At 45.8% G+C, this 26,961-nt stretch overlaps 1 protein-coding gene across 2 annotated transcripts in view; it reads left to right on the top strand.

The window, feature by feature from the left end:
- Positions 1 to 3,959: 3,959 nt before the first annotated feature.
- Positions 3,960 to 26,961, top strand: part of LOC131423456 (uncharacterized) — a 63,673-nt gene continuing 40,671 nt past the window's right edge. Inside the window, exons 1-2 of one of the 2 annotated variants that reach the window (XM_058573056.1) lie at positions 3,960 to 4,183; positions 14,257 to 14,339. The gene's annotated coding sequence lies outside the window, so the exon portion shown is untranslated. The remainder of the gene's footprint in view (positions 4,184 to 14,256; positions 14,340 to 26,961) is intronic. The other variant, XM_058573053.1, reaches the window with a different exon arrangement.

The raw sequence follows: 26,961 nt of genomic DNA, 5'->3' as shown, positions 1-26,961 counted from the left end.
GGGCAGGTAGAAGTCAAACTATGAATGGGCTGCCTTTTTAAGGTGATTGTAGGTTGGATGTTTAGAGATGTGAGCATTTTTCCTACATTTTGAATGGAACTTGAGTCCCACCATGAAGCCACGGGAAGCCACCCCGAGCCTGTGCCAGACACCAAAAAGGAGGGAGGCGGATGGGAAAGATGAAGCCAGGGTCTCTCTGGTCCCTTCAGTCCAAGCTCGTCCCAGACCAAGTCCCGGGAGTCTCCCAGCTCCTCAGGATTTCCCAGTGATCCTTATCTTTCTATTGCTGAGTGACACCCCCCCCCCAGCACACAGCCAGGCCAACCTTACACCAAAGAGCCTCCTAAGCTCCAAAGCTGTCTATTTGTTTCTCCTGTTTTTTCCTTTTTACCCTCTAATCTAAGTGGGTATTTGATATGAACTGGGGTTTGCAGGAAAGGAGAGGGTGAAATAGTTCACATTAAAGCCTAAAGGGCTCATTTCCTCTATCCTACCCAGAGGCCCAGGCGTCTGGGGTTTTAAAAAGATTGTTACCAACGCAAGTGAATTGGTAATGGTGGGAATTCCCGGAGTGAGACAAAATAAAGTGAAAAACAACCCAGGCAGAAGGTCTTGCCCTTCCCTTTATGCCACTGACCTCTCCTGCACACAGAAGCACATTGAGCCCAAACACACATCTCACCAGCCACCGTGGCTTCCAGACCTTTCCTCATCAGCCCGACAATCCTTTTTTCATCTTTGGAGTTTAACCCAGGTAGCATCACCACTGAGCTACATCCCCAGGCAGGGTCTCACTAACTTGCTGAGGCTGGCCTCGACTGTGCCGTCCTCAGGTCTCAGTCTCCTGAGTTGCTGGGATCACAGGCAGGCACCCATGCACCTGGCTCAACCTGACAACTTTAGAACACTCCCACCAGGGGCTGGAAAGGGTCTTACAGCACATAGCACAGGCTCATTTTGTAATTGAGGAGCCAAGGCTCAGAGAACAAGGCCCAGGCCCACAACTGACGGGAGGCAGCATCTGCATTAGCATCCAGGTCTTCTGCCAAAGGACCTGGGCATTATCTACACTCCAGGCTCAGCACTCGGAGGCCTTGTGAAATGAACTCAGGGACATTTGTGCATTAACCTGCCTGTTCACTTACCCACTGGGTTTTCTTTTCTCTCCTTAGATTGGCAGGTGGAAGTCATTGGTGCTAAAGACATTGACAGTCTGACCTGGTGTTCCTACCTGTGTGTTCTGACCCAGAGGCTCAGCCTGCTCTGTCCTCTGCCAGGTAGGAGACACTAGTCATCCATGGGAGAGATCATGAGGGTTAGAAGTACCTGCAAAAACATAGGTCACTTCCCTTTTCATTCTCTCATTGAGCATTTAGTAATAATGATACAAATAATCACTTATTATTAATATTAATCACATTCAATAATAATCAGAGCCACTCTTTTGCCCTCTTAGCAGTACTGCATACTGTGGATCCTCTACCTCTAGAAAGGTCCTTTGCCTGGGTCATATCTCAGTCACCATTTCCTGGCCACGTGACCTTGCCAAGTTACTCAACCATGACTCAGCCTCTTCATCTCACAAGTGGAAGCAATACTAGTTGTTACCTAATGGAGTTTTTTCTAATACACATATAAGTGCTTAATACATGCTAGCGGTCATCAGTATGAGCAGCACTTTGTGGGTGGTTTTTATTTGCTTTTTTTAAATTTTGAAAATATGTTCTTCTATTTAAGGAAGGGAAACTTTTCTGGTCTTAGGTGCCTTTCTCCATTGCCTGGCAGTCTAAATTGTCACGAAAGGTTAAGGTGACCCTTCATGTAATCATCGTCTAGGAGGCCGCATTGTGTAGAGTGAGTCACCACCACTTAGAAGTGGGGGGGGTGAGTCAGTGGCTTTTAAGGGAAGGTCGGAAGTTCCCCTGGCTCAGAGTGAGAAGATCCAACCCAGTCCTGGGGTGCAGAACTGTGTGCTTATGTGGCCAATTGGACTTGGAATGTCATGGAGAACTTGGGCTGCTCAAGTGAGGAGCACAACGTGGGGGCAATGCTGAGGCTGTGCTGAGGCCGCGCATCACACGCATCACACGGAGCTCAGCTGGATTTCAACTCTGCCTCTATCTTGCTATGTGATCTAATTCACTAAGCCTCTGTGTGCCTCATTTTAAAATCATCTGTAAATGGAGAAGGTCTTAGTAGAAATCACTTCATGGTGTCAATTCTTGGGAAAATGCTGAGAACAAGTAAATACTCAGTGAAAGGTAATGGTCATCACCATCACCACGGCCATCGTCACGGTGCCTGGGAGTCTAGTCAGACAGCTCTAGGGATGGGCCATAGTGGAGAAGCAAGCTAAGGGGAAAGGAACAAGAAGTCCTTAACGTGGTGAGTTCTAGGTCATTTAGCTGGTATCAAGTATCAAAAAAGTCCTGGGTGCCTCCTGGCTCCACACCTATGAAGGAATGAGTGATGTGTGCTCACACGACTTGCATTTTGTAGAGGAAAACCCTGAGGGGTAGGGTATGAGGAACCTTCCTGCAAAAACGCAGCTCTGTGCACCCTTTTGACAAGTGGCTCCTGATTGTGCCCAGCCAGACGGCGGCAGCTCTGGTCTGGAACCTGTGGTGGGCTGAGCTCCGCTGGGCCCCTGGCCTGTCAGGATGGCCGTCTTTGCTGACTCACAGGCACCCTGCGTCCTCCTCCTGGTCTCCTTGGCCCTCTGACTTCACGCCTGCTGTGAATCTGCACATCCTTTGTGCGTTTTTGCTCATGTCTTATGCTTCCTTTGCCTTCCCATTTACTCTGCATGTTTCAGTCTCTGGGCTTCTCTCTCTCTCTTCTTTTTTTTTAATGCGGTGATGTTTCTCTTTCCCTCCCTCCTCTCCCCCCTTTTCCCCCATCTCCGCCCTCCACACCAATCAAATTCCTGCTTGCTTCTTGCCGTATTCATTATCCCACCTCATCCCCCTCATTCCTAGAAAACAGCTCACAGAGACTCACCCTTCCCCCTCCAACTCCCAGGCCCACCCTCCATAAACTCCAGCAGCCTGACAATCAGTAACTTTAGCATCACACTTCACAGCTCTCCCAGCTCACACTACTTGTTACTATTCTCTCTGCTACTGCTCTCTAGGGTTTCTGCTCAAAAAAAGAAAGAAAGAAAGGAAGGAAGGAAAAAGAAAGAAAGAAAAGCTCCACTTTAGAAATATCCTGGGCACAAGTTGAGCCCACAGTTAAGTTCACTCACACATGTACACATTTCACGGTTGTATTCTACCTAGTGCCAAGGAGCCGGACCCTCAGGGTGCAACAGGAGAGAAGCAAACCCTCCAAACATTCTCCAGCCCCAGTCCTGGGTCCTCCCCCTCTCTTCTCCCCCTCCCCTGATCCCAAACTGACGGGGCCTGCTTTCCCTTTGTCGGGTCATTCATTCCACTCTTCCTGGAGCTCAGGTGGCCTGGAGTCTGTGTCCGTGGGCACACGTGGTGGCCACTGCCGGGTTTCCAAGGGCTCACGGCTCCTCTCCATCTTACCAGGACGCGGGAGGGAGGCAGCTCTGGGCTCTGGCTCTCCCTCTCTTTCTCTCCCTGCCCCCAACTCAGCCTGGGCTTTTTCCTGTCTCTCAACTCCACCAGTGCAGCAGCAACTAGCTGAGCTGCTTGCGTGTGAGTGTGAGTGTGTGTGTGTGTGAGTGTGTGTGTGTGTGTGTGCGTGCGCCTGCCTGTGCAGCTAGGCCAAGCCTGCAAGCCGGGCCTGTCACTGGAGAGTTTTAGTTTGCATTCAGAAGAAAGGAGGAGGGAGACCGGAGGGGAGGAGGGAAAGGTGGAGGGGGAGTGGGGGTGCGGAGGGGGGAGGAGAGGGGGTGCGGAGAAGGGAGGGGAATGTCTTGTTTGTGGCTTGTCAGCAATTGCTTCAGACAAGCTTCCATGTGTGAAAGCTACTTGGCATGAATGCCTGGGCCGTACCAAGTGTCACCGCAGCGAGAGGGGGAGTCAGAAGGAAAGCAGATCAGACCAGAGCAGACAATAGGCCCCTAAAGTGTTCCCCCTAAGTTGCTTTGATGTTGTCCTGGTGTCTTGATACCAGGAGGCCAGGGATCGCAGGGAAAGGGCCTTTTTTGTCTCCATTCACTTTCCCCCTCAGTTTCTGAAATGATTCTCCAGAATTTCTCCTCATAAAAAAGGTAAGAGCCCTAACAATTCCTTCTTCTGGGCAGGCTGGCTCGCCCGTGCCTGCAAGTGGGGGTCTCCTTCCTGCGCTGCTCAGGAGGGGCGCTGGGGTCCTGCGACTGGACTGCAGCTCGCGCGTTCCCCCTGCCAGTCCTTCCAAGGCGCTCAGGGCTGGGGGTGGCCCTCTTCCCAGGGAACCCCAGTAACACGATCTCGCCTCTGGGTCGGTGGGGGAAAGGGGTGGAAGGAGAGGGTGGGAGGAGGGTGGAGGGTGGGAGGGAAAGAGAGAGGGAGAGAGGGCGAGAGGGCAGAGCCCTCCTGGGAAGCCCAGCCCGAGCCAGGGCGGCCTTGCAGCTCCGAGCTGTGCCTTCTCAGGCTGAGCCAGGGCTGGCTGGGCTGTGCCGAGTGACTGCAGAGATGCCATCGAGCTTTGTGTGTGCGAGTCTGCCGGGGTCTGTGGAGTGTGGACTTCCCACACTCTGCCTTGGCGCGCCTGTGGGGAAGGGGGGTTACCCCAGTCCTCAGCCCCCGCCCAGACTCTCCCAGGAAGAGCCGCCTGGCAGGCGACAAGGGAGAGCCAGGGAACTCTGCCACGAGAGGATCACAAACTTTTCCAGCCTCAGGCATCTCCCCGTCGCAGACACTGTAAAGCAGCCGCGGGTGCCCCGGCCTCAGTTTCCCCACCTGTGTAAACGAGAGAACGCCCATGGGGGATGCGGCCCATCTCCCCGGGATTTGGCAAAACCTCACAGAGCACTGTGTCTAAAACGTGGAGAGATGGCCAAGCTAGGGATGCTGTGGGATCACAAAGTACAGGTGTCCCCCTGACTCCTGGTCACCACCATAATGATGACAAAACATCGTTAAGGACACCCTGAGACAAACACCCCGGAGCACAGATCAAGTGTCTGAGCATTTCTAAGGAAACAAAAAGCCCTTTTCCACCTGTTGGCTTCTGTCCCTCTCTCTTGTGTCTTGTGTTAGATTTATTGGCCGATTTGTACAGAGAATGGGGTGGGAGGGGTTGGGTTTTCCCCTTTCCTCCTCCCTCCTACATTTTTTTTTTAAAAGAAGGTCAATGTAAGATGCTTGAGAAGAAAATGTGCCTCCTGTTGTGGTAGTTGATTCGAGACCTTGTGTTCTGGCCCCGGCACGGCTGCATACACATCTGTAAGCTCTGCTGTGGAGGGTGAAGATTTTTATTGTGGCTTTTAGAGATTAAATGAGATTTATTTACAATTGCCGTTTATCAGAGAGTAGATACCTTACCGTGCGTGTGAGGGTAGGAATGTGACGGCTCTTTACTCACTGGTGGTTTTGTGGATAAAACCTTTTGCTTTTCCAAGTGACATCTTGAGATGTGGGAGTAGAAAGCTGAAATTAGTACCTAATATTCATCTCTAAGATTTTTGTTTGGAAGAAAAAATTATGCATATATAGATACACATTTTTTTGAATTGTGGGTTTTCTTTCTTCTGCTCTTACACAGTGATTATTTAAGATGCTCAGTTGTAGCTCTCTCTGAATTCTCTGGGGGAATTTTGCTTTCTCACCTAATTCTAGGTTTCCTATGACTCTGCTACTTGCCCCCCCAAAAATCTGTGAAAGTCTGGGAGGCTGTGACTACTTCCATTCTAACTGCGAATGTTTATCAGACGGACTCCCTGTGATGGCCAGAGGTGGAAGCTAAGGCCAGGCCTGGTTGAGAATATTGTTGTTCTTATAGGAGGGCCTGGAAACTGATTTCTAGGCAGGGAAAGGATGATGTCTGAAAGACATTTAATTGGTCTCAATCTGGCAAGAAGATGCCCGCCCCCCTCCAACCCACATTGACTGTTTTATTGGAATAGAGCGATACTTTATATCTCAAAACTTGTTTTCTACTTCGTAGGCAGAAGATCTTACCATGGTTTGTCTCTGGCAAGCTCTTGGGGCTCAGATACCTTTCTAAAATGTCAGAATCTCAGAACTGCAATGGAGAAGAAAGGTTATTCACCATGTTTTATGATTTATTTATTCCATCGCAGTCCTGGGGGGTGAACCCAGGGGGCTTCACCACTGAGCTATATCTCCAGCCCTTTTTATTTTTTATTTTGAGATGGAGTGTCCCTAAGTCGCCCAGGCTGTCCTCAAACTTGTGACACTCTTGCTTCGGCCTTCTGAGTAGCTGGAGTCACAGGTGTGCACCACCGAGCCCAGGTTCATCGTGTTTCAGATGAGGATGTTCAGGCCCAAGAAAGGCAACCAATGATCCGAGGAGGCCTCACGAAGCTGTGGTGTCATGCAGATCTCACCCTGGGGCTCAGAGTGTCCTGTGGGTAGTCATGCCAGCCACCTCGCCTCCCCCACACTCCATCTCACACCCTCCAGCCTTGGACCATCAGGGTAGGCACTTCTCTGGTTCTCTTCTTATGCTAGGCTCTAGCAGCTCTCCGCCCTGCTCCTGCCGTCGCGGGCACAAACGGCAAACACGGCCACAACGTGGACTGGCACAAATCCATTCATGTATTCATTTGTTGACTCAGCTGATATTTGGGAGCCTTTGTTATGTGTCGGGCCCCTTATTGGGCACTATGGATATAGAAAAAGCACTACAGAGAAGCCCCTACCCTTAGGGAGCTTATAGAGCTGTTGGTATGATCAACATTAAATACATACTTCCACAAATCAGTTATTAAAACTTTTGTTTTTTGTTTTCAGTGCTGGGAGTCAAACCCAGGGCCTCTCACATGCTAGGCAAGTGCTATGTCACTGAGCCACAACCCAGCTCTTTTTTATTGTATTTTTTATTTCTCATACTATGGATTGAACCCAGGGGCACTTTACCACTGAGCCACATCCCAGTCCATTTTATTCTTAGTTTGAGAGGATTTTGCTAGATTTCTGAGGCTGTCCTTAAACTTATGGTCCCTGGTATCAGTCCCCAGAATAGCTGGGATTGAAGGTGTGCCCCCGCACCCTGATAGGGATCAGAACATGATATAGATTCAACAGCAGCATGCAGATGTCATAATAAGACATTCACGTTGTCGACCTAAATTCTCTAACTGGATATGAGCTGACTGTCCTTTTCTCTTTGTGCCTGAGATTCCCCTGCCCCAGCCAGTCCTGTTTCCACTGGTGACATTCCTAATCATGGAGCCCAGCAATTGCAATGACAAAGACTTTAGGAAATTCTCTCTCTCTCTCTCCCTCTCTCTTCCCCCGCAACCCCCAACCCCAGCACACAGCATAGCAAAGACTCAAATAACATCTGCTAACCCTTTACACTTGTACTATTAAATACCTTAACACTTGTTGTGAGCCGGCCTTATAACAGTCATTATCTGGGTAATTCAGTTAGCGGTAGCCTCTGAGCGCTGTTAAATCCTAATAGGCGTTGGAGGGGACTGTGGTTAGTGAGGCTTTCCCCTCGCTTTACTTATTCCATAGTTCCTGGGCTGATACTAAACACTTGGCTGCAGGAAACTCCACCATTATTACTGTCATCTTGGAATTTCAAAGGCAGTAAGGGTAGTGAAATGGCTTTTCCCACTCTTCCCAACATGCCTATATAGAGAGAGAAAAGATTTTTTTAAAAATCCCAGCAACTGATTCCATTTTGGTTGGGTTACTAAAATCTTCCCAGTTTGGTGATATCAAAGATATGGCCATCTCCCCATCCCTGTTCCCGTTTGTGGTCTTCCCTGGAGAGAGGATATGGTTGAAATGCTAGTCATTTTTGTAAGAAGGCAGATTTACGTTGGTGCCTGTATCACCATTTTCTACATTGTGTCTTTTTCTAGTACTCAAGGAAATGTTGTCTTCAGTGTTGTCAATCTGTCTTTTTTTTTAAAAAAGATTAATTTAATAGCTTAAAAAGAAGATAGACATGCCCACCCACACATAAATCATAGGTTTGGTGCGTACACTTTGAGAACCTACACACACACTGTATGGTTAAGTCACGTCATGAGCAAAGTGAGAGTCATTCCTGTGCACCCCATATGTTATGTAGTGATGTGCCCTGCCCACACTGTACCGACTCCCAAAATCAGAGCTTGCCATGGTCTGCGGTTGGCATTTGAGGCCAATTCTTTCTTGGGGCAGGATGCACTCTATTTGCAAGTCTTTGATCACTTCCGATTTAACTCTGCCTCCCAAACATGTTACTCACCGGGGAGCTGCCTCTGGCAGAGGAAATCTGAGTTGGCACTGGAAGAGTAATCCAAAAACAGTGGGCAGTTGAGACGTGAGTAAAACAAGGGCCTGGTTGGAGGAGAGGTTTATCAGACCGTCCTCAACTCTGGGAGAATAAAAATGAAGACTTTTGTGATGTTTTACAAGGTTCAATGTGTATGTGCTGGGTATAAGTAAAAATGCTGGCACCTCTAGTCCCACTAAAGGCAAAACTCACACGATGTGCAGGATGTCCCCCGACTGTTCAGTCCCAAATCCTATGTTGCATACAGCTTGGATGAAGGAAATTTTGCACCCCAGCCCTAAGAGACGTAAAATATAAAATGTAAAATAGAAAACGTCTTCATTCCTTGTAAGCCCTGATATTTCAATGCACTCTAAAATATCTGCTTGGTCATCTCCTATAAGAGACTGTGAATTCAGTGATATTGTTATCCTTCGGTTATGTTCGAGTAAGGTTATATGATTCATTCAAGAACTCAAGAAAATAAGGTGCAACGTGTGGGTGGCGATTCAGTTGCTAGGTCTTCCCATCAGTGATGAGGAGCAGAGAACTGAGGCAGTCACCGCACTATTCAGGTGTTGATGTGGCATTAAAATGATGACTGTAGTCTGCCTCCCACACACACACACACACACACTTTTTTTTTTAAATACTAGGACTTAGAAAGTATTGATTTCTAAAAATTTTTTTAGTTGTAGTTGGACACAATACCTTTATTTATTTATTCATTTTTATGTGGTGCTGAGGATCGAACCCAGCACCCCGCACGTGCCAGGCAAGCACTCAACTGCTGAGCCCCAGCCCCAGCCCTTGATTTAAAGGGGAAAAAAAGGATCCCCGAATCTGATTAATGATGACGTGTTTTCTGCAGGGTACACTGGAGCGGCTTCGGGTTTTGGTTTTGCCAAAATCCCCATTCTAGTTCTCTAGATCTCTTTTCCATGAGAGAATTGGATTGAATCATCTTTACAATTCCTTCCAGCTCAGCTATTCAGAGTTTCTGATTCTGTGAAAAGAATACAGCATGAATCTGGTGTTTTGGTCAAGAAGCCCAATTCAAGAACCATGGGTTCTGTGGATGGTGGGATTCATTCCTGTGCATCCACCGTACAAACTACATTGGCATTTTGAGGTGGAAAGCACGATAGGAAAAAGTAGGATCTTAATTCATGGGTTTTGAAAGAATTTGCCAGTCAGCATGCAGGCACATGTGCAAGACTAAAGAACCATTTTCAGAAGAATAGGCTGCTTCGATGCATGTCTTCATGTATAATAAGTATGAATCTAAGCGGCGGCACTGGGTCCATCGCCTCACGGCTCTTACAGCCTTTTCATAGAAACAGGCTGTTTCTTTTTGAATCATGCTCACGTGTTGTTTTAGGTGCAAAGGACCAGTTTAAGCGACTGTAGTGCTGGTGATACGTGCCGTGTGTGCAACACTCAGCTTTGGGGACGGCAGGACTGTTGACAGCCTATGAGGACACTATGAAGACTTGCTGATATGTACATGTGTGTTGTGTGTGTGCATGTTGTACATGCCTCTAGGATGTGAGTAGCAGACTGCTTCTGAAGTGGGCCTGAGAGTGAGGCAGAGCAGAGAGGGAAGGAACCATGTTTCCATTGATCGTGTCACCCTGTGAGCCACTTCAGGCACTAGTTATTTAAAGCTGGTTCAACCATTGAAAAGATATAATTTAAAAATTTTGTACAATAGCTCTTAATGTGATTTTTAGAACCCAATGTAAATTCTCTGTCATCTTTTAGTAAGATCATTTTGCTTGTAGCAAGGGAGACCCTTTCAAGGCTGCTTTGACGGTTAGTAAACCAATGAGTCTCTTAATTGGCCTCATGGTCTGTTTTTTTTCATTTTCCCACATCTGAAAAAAAAATAGTATATAAGATATAATTACTTCCTAATTGGGAAAGGAGATTTTGAAGACAATAAACAATTCACATATATACCAATACATAATTATCTTTGACTTATATTGATCCTTTTATTCTGGGTTGCTTAAAATTTCTAACATTGGGTATCTTGTTTAATTTCATTACAATCTCAAAGGCAAATGCATAAGAGTGATGTATTATTGATTTTAAAGATAGAAAAGCAGAACGAGTATATCAGCAAGCTTTTTAAGACATACAAATATACTCTAGAAATACATAAAATATTTATTATTGATGAATGCTAACTGCTTTTATAAAGGAAAAGAAAAGCGTATTCTACATATTTATTATTATTGTTGCCAATCTAATTTTTAATGGCTTAAGTAGTTATCAAAAGTAGTTTTACATTATTCACTTCAAAATTTAAAATGCCTTTGGTCTAAAGCATTGAAAAGCTTTAGTAATTCCACAAAAAAACATAATCACCCTTTTTCCTGAAAAATAAATACACAAACTCAAAACTGCCATTAATAGCATTTGAAAGAAACCAAGCCATCATTTAGCTCAGAAGAAACACTTGTGAACCTGGAGGTAGTTTATCTTGTCACACACCAGACATGTTGGATTTTTTATCATTCTCGGGCTTGTGCAGTTGGTATGTGTTTGAGGAGGGAGATTTTGTGAGAATGTATGGCCAGGAGACTGCGAGTGAGGGTCAGGGCACCTGCTCTACGGATGCCTGTTTGGTGGCTTACCACACGGAGGTGCGTGACACTAGCGTGTCTAAGGCAACTGTGACCTAGAGGCTGCCCCTCTCCTTGGTCTGCTTCATCCTTCCACACCGGCTCCTGCTGCCTGCAAGACTCAATCCTGGGCATTTCTTCTGGAAAGCTCCCTGACCCAAGCCTTCCCCTCGTCATCACCCCACCATGCTGCACCACCCGAGCTGGGCATGCACCCTGTCACCCTTAGCACCTGTCCTAGATCTTCGGCCTTCCACTCTGGGCAGTGGCTCCCTCAGGGCGAGACGTTTTTAGTGTCTGTACCTCTAATGCTTAGGAAGGGGAGGAACAAAGCAGGCGATCAATAAGTGCTGTAGAACGATAAACAATTCACATCGAAATGTAGCCTGTTAATTAATGTAAATGCAAAAAGAATGACAAAAACCCTGAACTGAAGCATTATATCTCACATTTAAAAAGGAAATCTCCATAAGGTCTTCATCCTTTTCTCTCATTGCAAAGAATGAATTGACGTTTGTAATCAAGTGTTTTGGGTGCCCGGGATCCTTTCTTGCTCCCAGCTGGTCTCCCCTAAGCTTGTTTCTCCCGTTTCCCCTTCCTGGGCCTCGTGACTCTTCACCGATGACTTATTTTCTTCTGCTGAAGAATCGCTGAAGGTAAATAGTTTGGTTACCTTTGCCTGTCTCACCCGGGTAGGACCATTGGTTGATTTTTAGGTGTTAGGTAAAGGGAAGTTTCCTCTCTCAGAAATGGAGAATGAAGAGGTGTTTGAGAAAGGCTGGGCCATCCGAGAGCAGCCAGGGGAGCGCCTGGCTTCCAGGGGTCTTCGTGGTGACCTTCAGAATCGCGGAAGGGAACAAGGCACTTCAGTTCTCTAAAAGAGACTTTAAGTGCTGAACTCTCTGGAAAAGGGCTTCCAGTTGCAAAGGACTGACTCAGGGGCATTCGCTGTGGGGAGGCTCAAGACAGGGCTGGAAGTCAGACTGCAGAGCTCTCGCACTGAGCCACTGAGCCAGCCGAGGAGACCTCCTGCCTCCCTCAGCCTCCTTCTCTGGCTGTTTGCTGGCCGTCTCCCCTGGTACCTGCTGGTTTAGTCTGCAGCCTTTCGCTGTCACCCAATTGTAGCTTTTTCAGCTTGCGGGGACTCCCACACCAGAACTCTGCCCTCTCTATTCTGACCCCTTCAGGGCTTCTTTCTCATGATTTTTTCTTTATATTCTTCCGGTTGTTGTTTTCCTGAAAATTGCTTCATTCTTCCGGAATTCCCTAATGCAGATCCCAAGGAAGAACCCAGTTAGCACATCTCACCTTCCCACTGTGCTGCTTTCTGTCCTCAGATGGCTGTGTTGGAGTGGCCAGAGGCCGGACGCTCCCCTTTGGTCCAGGAGGCTGGGCAGGGCGAGGGGGCGGGCAGGGCTGGTGTGGACTGCTTTTTAGGAGGAACCATGGGAGGGCCATTTTCCTCCCATGTAGTGGCAACACGAATATTTGACGTACCTCATGGAAGTCCATATGGAAGTCTAGGAAATTAAGGATAACCAGGTCATTAAAATCAAAATGTTTCATGGGTGATAATCAGTGAACAGAAAAGACAACCATGGAAACAGCGAATTCGTGAGTGAGACAGACTGGGAGAGGGAGGTGTGTGAGAGTGGACTCTTGGACGAATGATATCGTTCCATTATTTCATGTATCTGTTTAAAAGCTAGAGTAGGGGAAGAGTGAGCGAGAACACATACTGACATGGAGTCCAGAGGCCAGCGCACAAAGCAAGCATGACTCTGGGTGGGAGGCCAAGGGTGAGAACAAATAGAAATGCCCAACTCCATAGGACATTTCTTCTGTGTGTGTGTGTCTCCTAAACTTCCCTCATCTGCCCCTGATCCTTCTCATCTGTAGCTTCTGGAATAATCTGAAGCACTTATGTGAATTTGGACTGGTTATTCCCTCTTCAACTCAGTTTACTCAACTGTAAAATAAGGATGATGCTTATCATTTCAATACCTTGTCGTAAGAGTTAAATTAGATGGGCCATATATTTAAAGTGACTGTATTACATACCAAGCCTGGTATGTCATAGGTCCTCATTCAATTGTAGCATTGTTTTAGCACATAGGAAGAAGGAAACCTTATGGAATAGTGTGTTAAGTAAATTTTCACTTGTTATTTTATTTATTCCTTACGATAATCCTAAAGCGCTTGTATTATTATTTCTATTTGATGAATGAGAATACCACATAATAATCATTGTTTGCTTTGTGCTAAGGACAGAGCTAAACTTTTTCGTACATTGTCTCGTTTAAACTGAGACAGATGCTGCTAATACCTTCATTTCCTAGTTGAGGACCCTGAGGTCTAGAGAGTGTAACTTGCCCAAGTTCACACAACTAAGGTCATAAAACTAGTAAAGGACAATCATAGCTTGAATATACGTCTGTGTAAACCCAGGTTCATCTGACTCCAAAGGTTTTGCAAAGGCACAAGTGACTCAGTCAAGGTTCAAGTCTTGTTAAGGGCTTGTTCAGTTCCCTACCAGAGGTTCATACCGATTAAATGAAGGCTCATGTTAGGCACCCACCTACAAGGAGCTGGCATCTGAATCCAAGTGACATGATGAAACAGACTAGGGCAAATTTTGGAAAGGTTAAAAAAAAAAAAACTTAATAATTTAAATATGTCAAAATAAGATTTCCGAGACCCGGAGAAGCGATTTAACAGACATGTGGTGAATATTTATTGTGTGTCAGGCAACAAAAAAATGAGCTCAGCAACGTGGGGAATGCAGATGAATGGAGTATGAATCCCTTCCTTTAAGGTACTTCCATCCTGTCGGAGGGAGAGGATCACACACGTTGTAAAGCACATAGCAATGCTCAAAGAACCACAGGAGTCAATCGTTGCAGAGGACGATTAATTTGGCAATGAAAGTTGCAGAAAATTGCTAGGCTTCACGTAGGAGATGTTTGCAAGGTCCTTGAGGGCAAATGTGGAGGAGCCATAAGTCTTCAGCTGTCTCCTTCTTCTTCAGACCAGTGGTGTTATGAAAAAGGCATTAATAGCTAACTTGATAAGAAACTAATAAAGTAAGTAACGGATATGCTGACAGGGTTTTCGAGGGTTAGGTTCTTTGAGTGAAAGTAGAGAAACATCTACTCTTACTCAGTGTAAGAATGTATCGGCCTTTTCCTAGTCTATACTTATACGGATAACTACTGAAGGAGTCAGAAAATGAGACCTCCTGTTCTATGCTTCTATCCCCAACTCTGTGTTCTAGAATTGTACAGTGTTCCAACAAGGACCCACAAATCTGTGGAGTGACCCAATGATGCCCTGCTGTCAGTTCTCATGTGTTGCTTGGTGAGTACGAAGGCACCAACAGGTAGACCGTCTATGCATCTACTCTTTGATTTGAATTTAGTCTCTAGCTGGGAAGTCCCAATTTTCCTTGTATACGATACCAGGTTTTCCGAAAAAAAATCTTTAGGGAGTCCTATTTAAGGTATTCTGTCATGTTTCCATAAGTCTACCACAACCGGTAGTCCAGGTGTTGTGGTTGTTGTTTAAGGTGATTGATTAAGTTGAGTCTCTATATCCTAATCCTTTTAAAGAGGTCAAGTAGACTTTATTCACATGTAGTAAGAAAATGCGTACTGTAAAGTGGAAATCCAGTGAAGACCTCTAGCTTTGTTTCGGTTGGTCCTTATTCACGTCCCCTTCCCCCAAACTCTTGTCGACGGACTTTAAGCTCAGCCTTTAAGGCCTGTCTCAATTGTCACTTTCCTCATGAAGTCTTTCTCAATTCCTAGAGCCAGAGAAACTCCAGAGTGTCCATGTTATCTTCAACTCTTTTTTTTTAAATCTGTATTTATTTTAGTTGTAAATGGACCTTTACTTTATCTCTGTGTGGTGTTGAGACTCAAACCCGGGGCCTTACACATGCCAGGCAAGTGCTCCACCACTGAGCCACCACCCCAACCCCTACCTCCGACTCTTAGAATGACTGTGATAGCTTTATGTGTCCACTACCAGGAATCACTTAGTAGCTGGTACACAAAAGGGCAGGAGTTGTTTATTGCAGTCAACTGAATTGAATGTGTGGCTTCTTTGGGTTGACTTAGAGTATGGTAACGTTGATATATGTGCCTGGTTTCCTTTTAAAAGAGAAATGCTGCTTTTTAAAAGTCTTTTAACTGATTTCAGGATGACAGAGATCACAGACTATGAATGGTAATCGTGATCATTATTAACCAGCATCATTAAAATAGTACATACTGATAGAATTCCTTCCTTTGCTTGCTTTTGCTGGCAGAGCGGAAAGGCTTGATAAACTAACTGGTCTTTTCCATCTTTAATATCTATGATTCCTTGAAATTTTATGTAGACAAGTGCGAGCTAATGTACACTGGAAGGAACAATTGAAACAGCTCATGCTCACTGATGGGCTCTGAATTACTCTACTTGTAAGTGCTCAGGAAAAAGATCTCGGATTCATTGTGGATGGCTCAATGGAGACATCTGCTCGCTGTGCAGCAGCAGTCAGAAGAATGAATGAGATATAATAGGCTGTATTAACTTTGAGAATGGAATAAAGAATAATGCAGAAAATAATATAGTGCACATAATTTGGCATTGAATATTTCTGTAATTACAATAAAACATTTTAATGATATACATTGATGTTATGACTTCACCTTAAAATCAAAATTCAGCATTGGGTCCTTTCATTTCAAAGAAAATAAAGCAGAAATACAAAGGATCCAGAGAAAAACAACAGACAGTCTCAAAGACATGCAAGGGGTCTGCCTGCAATGAGACTGAAAAGACAAGTTCATTCTAATCTGGGTAAAGGGGGGAAAATGACAGTGTATATAAATTCACTTAAAATTAATGAAAGTTGCAGAAAATTGCTAGAGCTGGCTTCTGATCATCCCTGGCAATGGAGGTTGGAGGTAGGCAGCATAACTGAGATCCTCGGTAACCTCCAGCCCCATTTCAGCCCTTAGCTGCAGTTCCCTTTCAGACCAAAAGTTTCAACAAATGAGTAAACCCGAGACAGCCCAGCGCAGGGTGGTGAACTGAGCAGCTCCAGAGAAGGGGGCCTGGGGTATTGGAGTGCATGTAGGATTTGCAATCGAGTGACTGAGTTCTGGTCCCCGTCCCCTGGTCATCTGCACCACCCTGTGTCGTGAGCTTGACTTCCATGACGCCCAGTTCCCACACAGAAAACAAGTGGAGGTCACGGCCTGTTGCTGGAGGAGTCTGGTCAGTCGCTGTGTGCTGGTTAGTTGAGTTGAGTGCTGGTTCAGAGTGTCTTCCACTCCATGTGCCTCCGGGGGCTATGTCCACCCTCTCCTCTCTTCAGTCGCATACTTCTTATGTCTTGGTGCGGACTTAGAAATAAATGGAATATCTCCTTCATCTCTAGGATCATCCTCGCATTCCTATCACCTTACTTCTGAAGTCTTGGGGTGGTCTCTGCTTACCTCTCTATTACTACCTGACCAGCCCATCTCCCCCGTAGCCCACTGACGGGCCCGCTGTTTCCGCACCTTCCGCCCACACTGAGGCAGGTAACTGGGGAGAGCACAGGGCAGAAAAGAGACCCGAATCCGTGCTCTCTTAACCCTGGGCTGATCTATGAAGTTTAGAAAACTGACTCACCTGGTCCTCCCCTGGGAGGAGACTCGCCCCTCCTTACTTCCCGGGGAACTTCTGACCCCTTTGGCAAGGAGCAGGACTTACCTCTTCCCGTGCACTCTCTTCCCCATAAGAGGCCATCGTGCCTGATTCTCAACACTCTATGTCAGCAACCTTAGAAACCATTCATAACCGACTTGATTCATAGTGATTTAGCTGAACAAGAGAGTTAGAGCACACAAATGACGGAACCATTCCCTGACCTTTAGCCTCGTCTCTGGAGTCTAAGGCCTCCGATTAGCACTCTGATCCTGGAGGTGCGTTCTCTCTCTCTCTCTCTCTCTCTCTCTCTCTCTCTCTCTCTCTCTCTCCATATATATAAATTATTATTATATATAATATATGTATATTTGTCTTGGTTTCTTTAAAGTGGAGCAAGATCTTAAAGACAGTTGTGGGGCAAATGAATTTTCCCAAATTAAACCATGTTTTGCAATTGGCTCTCCCATGCCTACGTCGACAGCACAGTTTTGTTGTTGTTGGTTTTAGTGACTCACTTTTGATGTCTCTCTTGTATATCCAACTTAGATCTTATAGAAACAATTTCTTTTTTGTGCCTGTATTTCTCTACTTTAAAAAAGTTTAATTAAATCATGTAATTACAATCATAAGAAGAACTAGCACAAATAGGTGTAGGAACAAACACACTGACGACTCCAGCCGAGTATGGGGATCCCAAGGCAGCCCACTACCACTAGTTGTGGCTCAACATGCCAAGGGCCTCTCATCCACACGTCGGAAAAGGGGGTGGAGACCACGGCCAAATCAGCAAAGTGTTATTGCTTGAGAAAGCTGCTGCTCAGTAAGGCTTCTGTTCCATATCTGTATTCTAGAAGATGAAGGCCTTAAAGGCCTAGCTTTGATCTTTCTCCTTAGTCCCAGAACCTAGCGTAATGACAGACCTACAGGGGGTCAAATGAACATTGACTAAGTTACTGGCTCACTGACCATACTTCTGCACACCCTCTGCTGGGGGTACCGAGCAGCAATCCACTGTCTAGAAGTTAGGCTGGGGAGGGGGGGGCGGGGGAGAGGGAGGGAGAGAGGGAGAGAGGGGGAGAGAGAGAGAGAGAGAGAGAGAGCGAGAGAGCGCACTAGCAAATGAATTTCTAATATTGCTGCAAGATTAGATGGTGTATACCATTAAATAGTTAAAAAATGTGAGGTAGCTATAAAGAGGTGGATTTTGTACTATGTAGTTAACCTGGCCAACTTCACTAACGTAAAATAACAGTGAGGCAACATGCTTGATAACATTTATAAAAGATTAGATATGTTCCTACATGAGGAAAAATCTGCACTTACAACCATGGTATCTGACTACAAAGAAGGAAAGAAAAACCTCTCTGATGACTATGTTCGGGGCCATCCAGGTCAAGAAAAAATTTCCCTTACTGATGTACCCTTGCAGCACTGAATTTATTCTGTGCTTCTCGTGGCCAAGTAACACCTTGAACCGAGCACCAGTAGAGGGAAGAACTCGAATCTGTGGCAGGTGACGGGTTTGGAAAACTGGGAGTAGAGTGTTGGTGAAGGCAGGAACCTCTCCTCATACAAAGCAGGCAGGCACGTCTGGCCTGGCGTTCATACGTGAACCTCGATCTGAACTCAAGTATACGGAGCAAGCAGAGCTGGAAGGTCCAGAATGTTTCCATGACCACAGGAAGAACGGGGAGGGAAGGAGTAGACATACTGTACACAGACCTAAGTGTGTGTAGGTGTGAGGGGGAGTTAGGAATGACCTCCTTGAGATCAGGTGAGAGTGAACATCCTCGTTCATCTGCCATCTTGGGAATCTGTCAGCCAGTTCCAGTTATGAATCCTGGAGCACCTCCCTGTTTCCCAAGAGGTCGTGAAAAGCTGCCTAGAAAAGAAGGAATGGGGCTGGGGCTGGGGCTCAGCGGTAGAGCGCTCGCCCAGCACGTGCAAGACCCTGGTTGCACCCTCAGCACCACGTACAAATAAATACATAAAATGAAGGTATTGTGTCCAACTACAACTAACAAATAAGATATTTTTAAAAAGGAAGAACAGAAACAGCATTGTACTGAGCACACTGTGTGCCCTTCGTTATGCTAATTGTTAGTACACATTAGTATCTTCCTTTGAATATGAATTGCTATTGATTTTTGTAAGGCCCACTTCAATCTGTCACCATGAAATTTGAAAAAAAACAACACTTCCAATTAAATTGTATGTATGCTATATGTGCCATCAATATTAGAATGTTTAATAGCTTCATTTCAGAGCGATTAAAATGCAAACACAAATGCATCTTAGAATCAATGAGACACGGTACCTCATTTAATCCTGCCAACAACCTTTAAACTAAGTACTAATATGGGTAGATGAAGAAAGTGAGGCTAAGGGTCATTGGGTAATTTGCATAAAGTCAAAGCACAGGTGTCAGAGCTGGGGTTTGACCCAAACTTGTCTGTCTCCACTTAAGTGCCTTCTCCATAGTCCTGTGCTGGTGATTGAAACCACTACTTGCCCAGAACTCAGGGATTCTTTAAATAATTAATTAATTAAACATATTTCACTGAAAGCATTTACCTTTGGATCTGTCTCCCAAAGATCAGGGGCAGCCATGACTTCTGAGGGGTAGAAGGAAACTTTTGGGTTCTTCTGGTCTGGTCTCCTGTCAGGTGCCTGCCTCCTGATGGTGACACCCCCCCTCGAGGAGCGACACAGAGTCTGTACAAGGACCAGTGGGGACAGGGCAGCTTTGTGCAACCTTCAGGAGCTTTGTTTCACCATTCACTGGTCCTGGCTTTGTCTGGGGAGACACGTAGTAGTTCACCCATCTTAACTACATGTGGCCCTCCCCATATTTGAAATAGGTGTGAGGGTCCCCGCGAGACTTCTTTTCTCCAGGTGGAACACTGAGTTCCTTATAGGACACCATGGAAGTTTTCTCTCTCTGGCCATTGTACTGAATGCACTTCAGTTTGTCTGTGTTCCTTTTAAAGAGAGGCATTCAAAACTGATCACTTGTCTCCATGCGGATGCAGAACCCTCACCTCCCCTGCGTTAGGTATCACAGTCTCTTGGTGTAGCCCAAGAGAACGTTATTTTTGCAGCCTCCTCCTCCCCTCCCCGCTCCCACATCTCCTTTCCCCAGCACATGCTGCTATGTCAGCAACCTGGACTTTTGGATTTATATATTGGATTTAAGTTATTTTTGCTTGTATCTATTTTGAAATTTTTTTTTTAGAATTAACATTTTGAGGCTTTTTTGGTTTATTTTTTGCATTTGCATTTAATAGTCATTTCTACCAATTTTATAGCACCTTCAAATGAGATTTTTTTTTTCTTTTTCTTTTTCTTCTTTTCTGTCAGCAAATGGAGTTTTAGCACTGGGATAAGAAATGTAGACAACAGGTCATCCCTTATTTTCGTCCTCTGTCAAATGAGATTTTAAAAAATGCTTTCTATAGCTTTAACCAAATCATTTCTATATAAATTGAGCGGGACAGGTCCAAAGACAGAGGCTTTGGGAGGTCATGATAAATCTTCTGATGGTTCAGCTACCAGCCCACCAGATTCTTCTGTCATCCCCTGTATTTCTCTATCTTGTCTATATCTGTCATCCCATATAACCTGTGCAAAACCTTCACACTCTGGTATCTTTGTTCCTGTTTTACAGTTAGGCAAACTGATCCACAGACAGGTGCAAGAACCTGTCCAGGCTCCTCCGTTTGTTAAAAGCAGAACCAGGGTTTGCATCCAGGTTTTCCTATCCCATTGAGAATGACCTTGCTGGAATGCAATGACCTTGCTGGAACGCAAACGGAGTATTTTTTACCTTGTTTTCTTGAACTACAGGAGAGTACTTCTGACCCCAAGGAGCCAAATGTCATAATAAAAATGCACTTTCTTCCCCTTCCTTCAGAGAACCAGAGCTCATCCCTAAGGATAGGCTCACACCTGCATCTCTCCATTGACCTCACGTACATATAGAAATAGTGTTTGGGGGCTGGGGATGCAGCTCAGCTGGTAGAGGCCCTGCCTCACTTGCACAAGGCCCTGGGTCCAACCCCCAGCACCGCAAAAAAAAAAAAAAGTGTTTGTAAAAGAAGATTGTTTTCTGGACTCTCCGGGTAATGGAACAGAAGTTGGCTCTCTAAGGCCAGGGGCTAAGACCAGAGAACAGAGATGTGAAGCTGGTAGAAAGCTGGCTCCCTCAACTCTGGATGACAAGATCCCCCACGCTCTAGACACCACCTGGAAAGGCCTGCCTCTATTCACTTCCTGCAGGACTCCATACTTCAGAATAACAGAAAGGTAAATGAACATGATGATCGGGAACCAGCTCCCTGCGAGACCTCGAGACCTCACTAGGACTCGGGAGGAGCAGCAGCCCAGGTGAGCAGCCGCACACCCAGGAGCCACCTACTGCTGCGTTCCCCTCACTAACGGGACCAATCTGCATGGAGTCCTTCTCTCCTAGGAGGAGTCTTCTAAGCTATTAAAAAGGAATAAAAACAAGGCACCCTTATTCATTGGTTCCTTATGAGGCTCAGATATGATTAATAACAGACGGTTTCATCTAAGCCATGTACTAACAGTCCCTGTCATTTAAATAACAACAAGGCCATGGGATTACCATCTTATTCACAAAAAGAGTCAAGGTCAATGCACGAAGCAAGAGATAGTGAGGGGAGGTTGCTTTGTTGTTTCCCAAGCAAATGTTGCCCCCATTTTCTTAAAAAGAAAGGAAGAAAGAAACAGAAGGCTGCTCCACGAGTGAGTTCTTCCTTCCAAAGCAAAGCCACTTAAAATAAATGAACTCACCAGTGCAATTGATTGAGGTAAACCCCAACACACTGATTCAGTCTTTGGGAATGTTGATATAGTACAGTGAAGAATTGGGAAATCAGCTGAAACTTCTGTCTTTTTTTCAGAACAGGAACTGCTCAACTCAAAATTAATTGCTAAGGGAAATGGTTTTACATTATTTCCCATAAATCCACCGTGGGGATTGAAGGACTGTGGGTAGCGGGGAGCCACAGACTGGAGTCCACGTCCTAGGGCCCTGTCAACACAGTGCATGATTCCCAGCAACTCCCGCGTGACTTTTTACTGACTTCCATTCCATGGACAACAATGGAAAACTGTCTCCACGCTTATTGGTGTTCCCAGGGGCCCTTACAAGCCATTGTGAAGATTAAAGGGCTGGACCCTGCTTCTTCCCTCTTCTGACTATTCATAGATTTCCAAAAATCATCTTGCTGAGTGATGCAGCCCAAAGATGAATTTTAGAATTCATCTTTTCTATTTTTGTTTTTTTTATTCCATTGTTCATTCATTCATTCAACACGTATTTATCAGGTAACTCTTGCAAGCACTTGGTTCTTTGGTAGATACTAACAGCCATAAAAAGTGAATAGCATTTGGGCTGGGTGGCAGAGTGCTTGCCTAGCATGTGTCAGGCACTGGATTTGAGCCTCAGCACCACATAAAAATAAATAAAATAAAGGCATTGTGTCCATCTACAACTAAAAAATAAAATGAATAGTATTCAGTGCCCATCCTTAAGGGGTTAATAATTTGGTAGGGGAATTAACTGTAATACAAAGAAGAATATAATAAATACTCTAAAAGGTTCAGACAAAATCTTGCGGGAGGTTCACATTTAGTCAGAAAGAGCAGAGCCAGTGTTGGGGAGATGGTATCATTTTACTCTAGAGACTGGATGGCAAAGATCTCAGCAGATGTAATTGAGGGAGTGTCAGTTCACTCCCAGGAAATAGTACAAATAAAAGCAAGCCACGTGCAAGAGGAGCAGGTTGGCCAGATTGGCTGGAGTACAGAACGCATACAGGTGGAGCACAGGATGTATACAGGTGGAGCACAGAAGGCATACAGGTGGAGTACAGAATGTATGCAGGTGGAGTCCAGAATGCATACAGGTGGAGTACAGAAGGCACACAGGTAGAGTACAGAATGTATACAGGTGGAGTACAGGACACAGGTGGAGTACAGGATGTATACAGGTGGAGTACAGAAGGCATACAGGTGGAGTACTGAATGTATACAGGTGGAGCACAGAAGGCATACAGGTAGAGTACAGGACACATACAGGTGGAGTACAGAATGTATACAGGTGAAGTACAGAAAGCATACAGGTGGAGTACAGAACACATACAGGTGGAGTACAGAATGTATACAGGTGGAGTACAGAAGGCATACAGGTGGAGTACAGGATGTATACAGGTGGAGTACAGAAGGCATCCAGGTGGAGTACAGAAAGCATACAGGTGGAGTACAGAACACATACAGGTGGAGTACAGAATGTATACAGGTGGAGTACAGAAGGCATACAGGTGGAGTACAGGATGTATACAGGTGGAGTACAGAAGGCACACAGGAGGAGTACAGGATGTATACAGGTGGAGTACAGAAGGCACACAGGAGGAGTACAGGATGTATACAGGTGGCGTACAGAAGGCACACAGGTAGAGTACAGAAGGCACACAGGTGGAGTACAGAAGGCACACAGGTGGCGTACAGAAGGCACACAGGTGGAGCACAGGATGTATACAGGTGGAGTACAGGATGTATACAGGTGGAGCACAGAAGGCATACAGGTGGCGTACAGAAGGCACACAGGTGGAGTACACAAGGCACACAGGTGGAGTACAGGATGTATACAGGTGGAGCACAGGATGTATACAGGTGGAGTACAGAAGGCACACAGGTGGAGTACAGGATGTATACAGGTGGAGTACAGGATGTATACAGGTGGAGTACAGAAGGCACACAGGTGGAGCACAGGATGTATACAGGTGGAGTACAGAAGGTATACAGGTGGAGTACAGGATGTATACAGGTGGAGTACACAAGGCACACAGGTGGAGTACAGGATGTATACAGGTGGAGTACACAAGGCACACAGGTGGCGTACAGGATGTACACAGGTGGAGTACAGGATGTATACAGGTGGAGTACAGGATGTATACAGGTGGAGTAGAGAAGGCATACAGGTGGCATACAGAAGGCACACAGGTGGAGCACAGGATGTATACAGGTGGTGTACAGGATGTACACAGGTGGAGCACAGGATGTATACAGGTGGAGTACAGGATGTATACAGGTGGAGTACAGGATGTATACAGGTGGAGCACAGAAGGCATACAGGTGGCGTACAGAAGGCACACAGGTGGAGTACACAAGGCACACAGGTGGAGTACAGGATGTATACAGGTGGAGCACAGGATGTATACAGGTGGAGTACAGGATGTATACAGGTGGAGTACAGAAGGCACACAGGTGGAGCACAGGATGTATACAGGTGGTGTACAGGATGTACACAGGTGGAGTACAGGATGTATACAGGTGGAGTACAGGATGTATACAGGTGGAGCACAGAAGGCACACAGGTGGCGCACAGAAGGCACACAGGTGGCGCACAGAAGGCACACAGGTGAGCGCAGAGGGAGAGGAGAGCAGGTCAGGCTGACACAGGAGGGTTAGAGAATTCTGACTTGGGTTCTTGGGGACTGGAGGTCTTTGGAGGTCCTGAGCAGGAAGTGACATTAGCAGACCTTATTCAAGGACATGGCTAGGCCATGGCGGGGAAACAGGAAAGAGGCTGAGCTCCAGGAACACTCGTGCGGCAGACCTGGTGGCTCTGGCACGGGCTGAAGGGCGGGGAGAGGCGCAGGCAGGCCTAGGTCACTGGAGAGTGGCGGTGCTCTTAGGAGAAGGAGTGTGCGTGCGCGTGTGCACTCACACTTCAGAGCTGGGCAGGGGTAGGGTTAGGAGTGATCTTTTTGAAAGGCAGACCAGATCCCATCGCTCCCCTGCTTAGTAATATCCAAGTGGCCTTCAAGCGCATTTAGAACAAAACCCAAACTCCTTCCCAGGGCCGCGCATGAGTCTGATGATCTGACCCCTGACTGTGTCTGCCCTCATCTCCTGACAGGTGGCTTCAGCTGAGCCACCTGGCCTTTTCCTCCCCCAGGTGCACCCAGCTCATTTCTGCCTCAGGGCTCCTGCACCTGCTGTGACGATTGCCCACAATCGTCTGCCCTCAGATCCTGCAGGCTGGCTCTTCCCTGTCCTGCAGGTCTGGCTTTCTGCCTCTCCTGACCCATCCATGGTCCGGCCCTTTACCTACAAGCCCAGCTTTCTCCTTCTTGCTGTCCCTAGCACCGCGTTCTGTAGGGATCTTGTCCATCTGTGCACTTTGTGTCTGTCCCCTCCCCCTGTCCTGTGTACTGCTGAGCCCTGACTATCAGAACTGAGCCTGGCCACATGAGGTACTTCATAAGTAGTTACTGAATGAGTAAAAAGAATGGTTCTTTGGGGAATGTGGTTTTCATACAGGTGCAGGTAGACACAGGCAATGAGGAGTGGATATGTGAACTCCAGAAGGGACAGTGGGGACACCAACTCACAGAGAGAGAGGGGGTCAGAAAGCAACCCCAGGCCTTTGAGCCAAGATCACCTCGCTATTTCCGTCTCGGTCGCTGATCCTGCCAATGACCGTTTTGAAATCTGCGGCATCCATTCAACTTCACTCCCATCCTCCAACTGAGCGTCCTTTGTCCTCAGAGATCATCTACTCAGTGGATTTTTGCAAAAACACTACTTGTCTGAAGTAATTTTGGGAACTCCTGTTTTAGAATTGCCAACAGTCTGCAGCACATTAAAAATGTAAAATATTAATAACCACTGTTCACTCTGCAAGTGCGCCAAGCACTATGCTGTGTTTTTTATAACTTAATTTGGTTGAATCCACCCATAGCCCTATAAAATTGGTAGAATGTCACCCCAGGTTTGCAGTTGAGGAAGGGGATTTGGAAATGTAGAATGTGCCAGATCTAAGGTCCAGTCCAGGCCTGGCAGCCCCAGAGTTACATGCTTGGCTTCTTTGCAGCATTCTCCATGGGAAGAGAAAAGGGAGGAATCTTCCTTCCTCTGAATGTGGACATGACTGTGGGAACAGCCAGGAGGGCAGGACAGAATCCCAGTTGTGCCATTTCATTGGTGTATGAGCTCAAGCTAGTGATTTCTCAACGCCCGATACATACTAGAAACTTAATTTTTACTCCTTTCCTCTTCTCTTAAGAGATATAACTCCCTGCTGTCCCCATACTGGGGACTGAACTCAGGGGCATCTACCACTGACCTCTATCACAGTATTTTTTTTTTAACAAGTTGCTAAGGCTGGCTTTGAACTTGCAATCCTCCTGCCTCAGCCTTCTGCAGTGATTACAGCTACCTACCATGCCCAGCTGAGATATAATGGACTCTTGATTTGTTCAGGTTTGATTGTCTAGTTGGGTGGACTATTGAGCCCTTCTTTTGCACATCTTTTCTATTCTTATATTTTGGAATATTTTATAATTTGTTACCATTTTCATGGTGAAGCTAGGCAAGGGGAGGGATTGGAGGTTGGACTGTCTGGGAGAGGGAGTAGAAAAGTGAAGCCGGAAGTGATTGGTTGGTTCAAAACATTTCTTCATTACTGTTTGAAGGCTGCAACCTTGGACAAACATCTGGGTCTCAATTTCCTCATCTGTAAAATGAGAAAATATTACCTGTCTTCTACCTCACAGAGTTCAAACTATGCTCATGAAAGGCTCTTGGAGAGCATGAGGTTATATATGATCACAAGGTTCATTATTATTTCCTTCCTTACAATATGAGAGTCTGTCCTTCTTTCTTAGAAGATCTAACACAATAATTGTGGGCTGGGATTCTGGCTCAGTGGTAGAACACTTGCCTCGCACTCATGAGGCACTGGGTTCAATCCTCAGCACCACATAAAAATAAATAAATAAAAATAAAGATATGGTTCTACAACTAAAAAAAATTAAATAAATAAAACAATAATTGCGCTCTATTTGTAATTTTCCAAAATTAAACCCACGCCTTTCTTTATTATTCAACTGAACAGTTCTCAACCCACTCCCTATTTGATCTGTATACCTGACATTTGGCTCACTTAAAATGGCTATTTTCCCTATTCAATATGATAGCCACTATTAACATGTGGCCATTTAAATTTGAAATAATTAAAATGAAATAAAATTTTAAAATCAGTTTCTTAGTCGCATCAGCTTCATTTTAAATACTTGATAGCCCCAGATAGCCAGTAGCTACCACTTTTGACACTGTTAACAGAGAACATTTCCATCTTTGCAGAAAGTTCTGTTGGACAACATTGTTGTTTTTCTTGAATTTTCTTGAATTCCATTTCCCCCTACTTTCTCCTGATCCTATAGGTACCATAAAAGCAAGCTAGTTGTTTTTAGTTAATAACTCAACG

Source organism: Marmota monax, unplaced genomic scaffold (assembly GCF_021218885.2).
Source record: "Marmota monax isolate L192 unplaced genomic scaffold, Marmota_monax_Labrador192_F-V1.1 WCK01_AAM20220418_F8-fsc00320, whole genome shotgun sequence".
In the NCBI taxonomy this organism is placed as follows: Eukaryota; Metazoa; Chordata; class Mammalia; order Rodentia; family Sciuridae; genus Marmota; species Marmota monax.
Note: the sequence above shows the minus strand (reverse complement) of the source record. Positions and strands in the feature narration are given on the sequence as shown.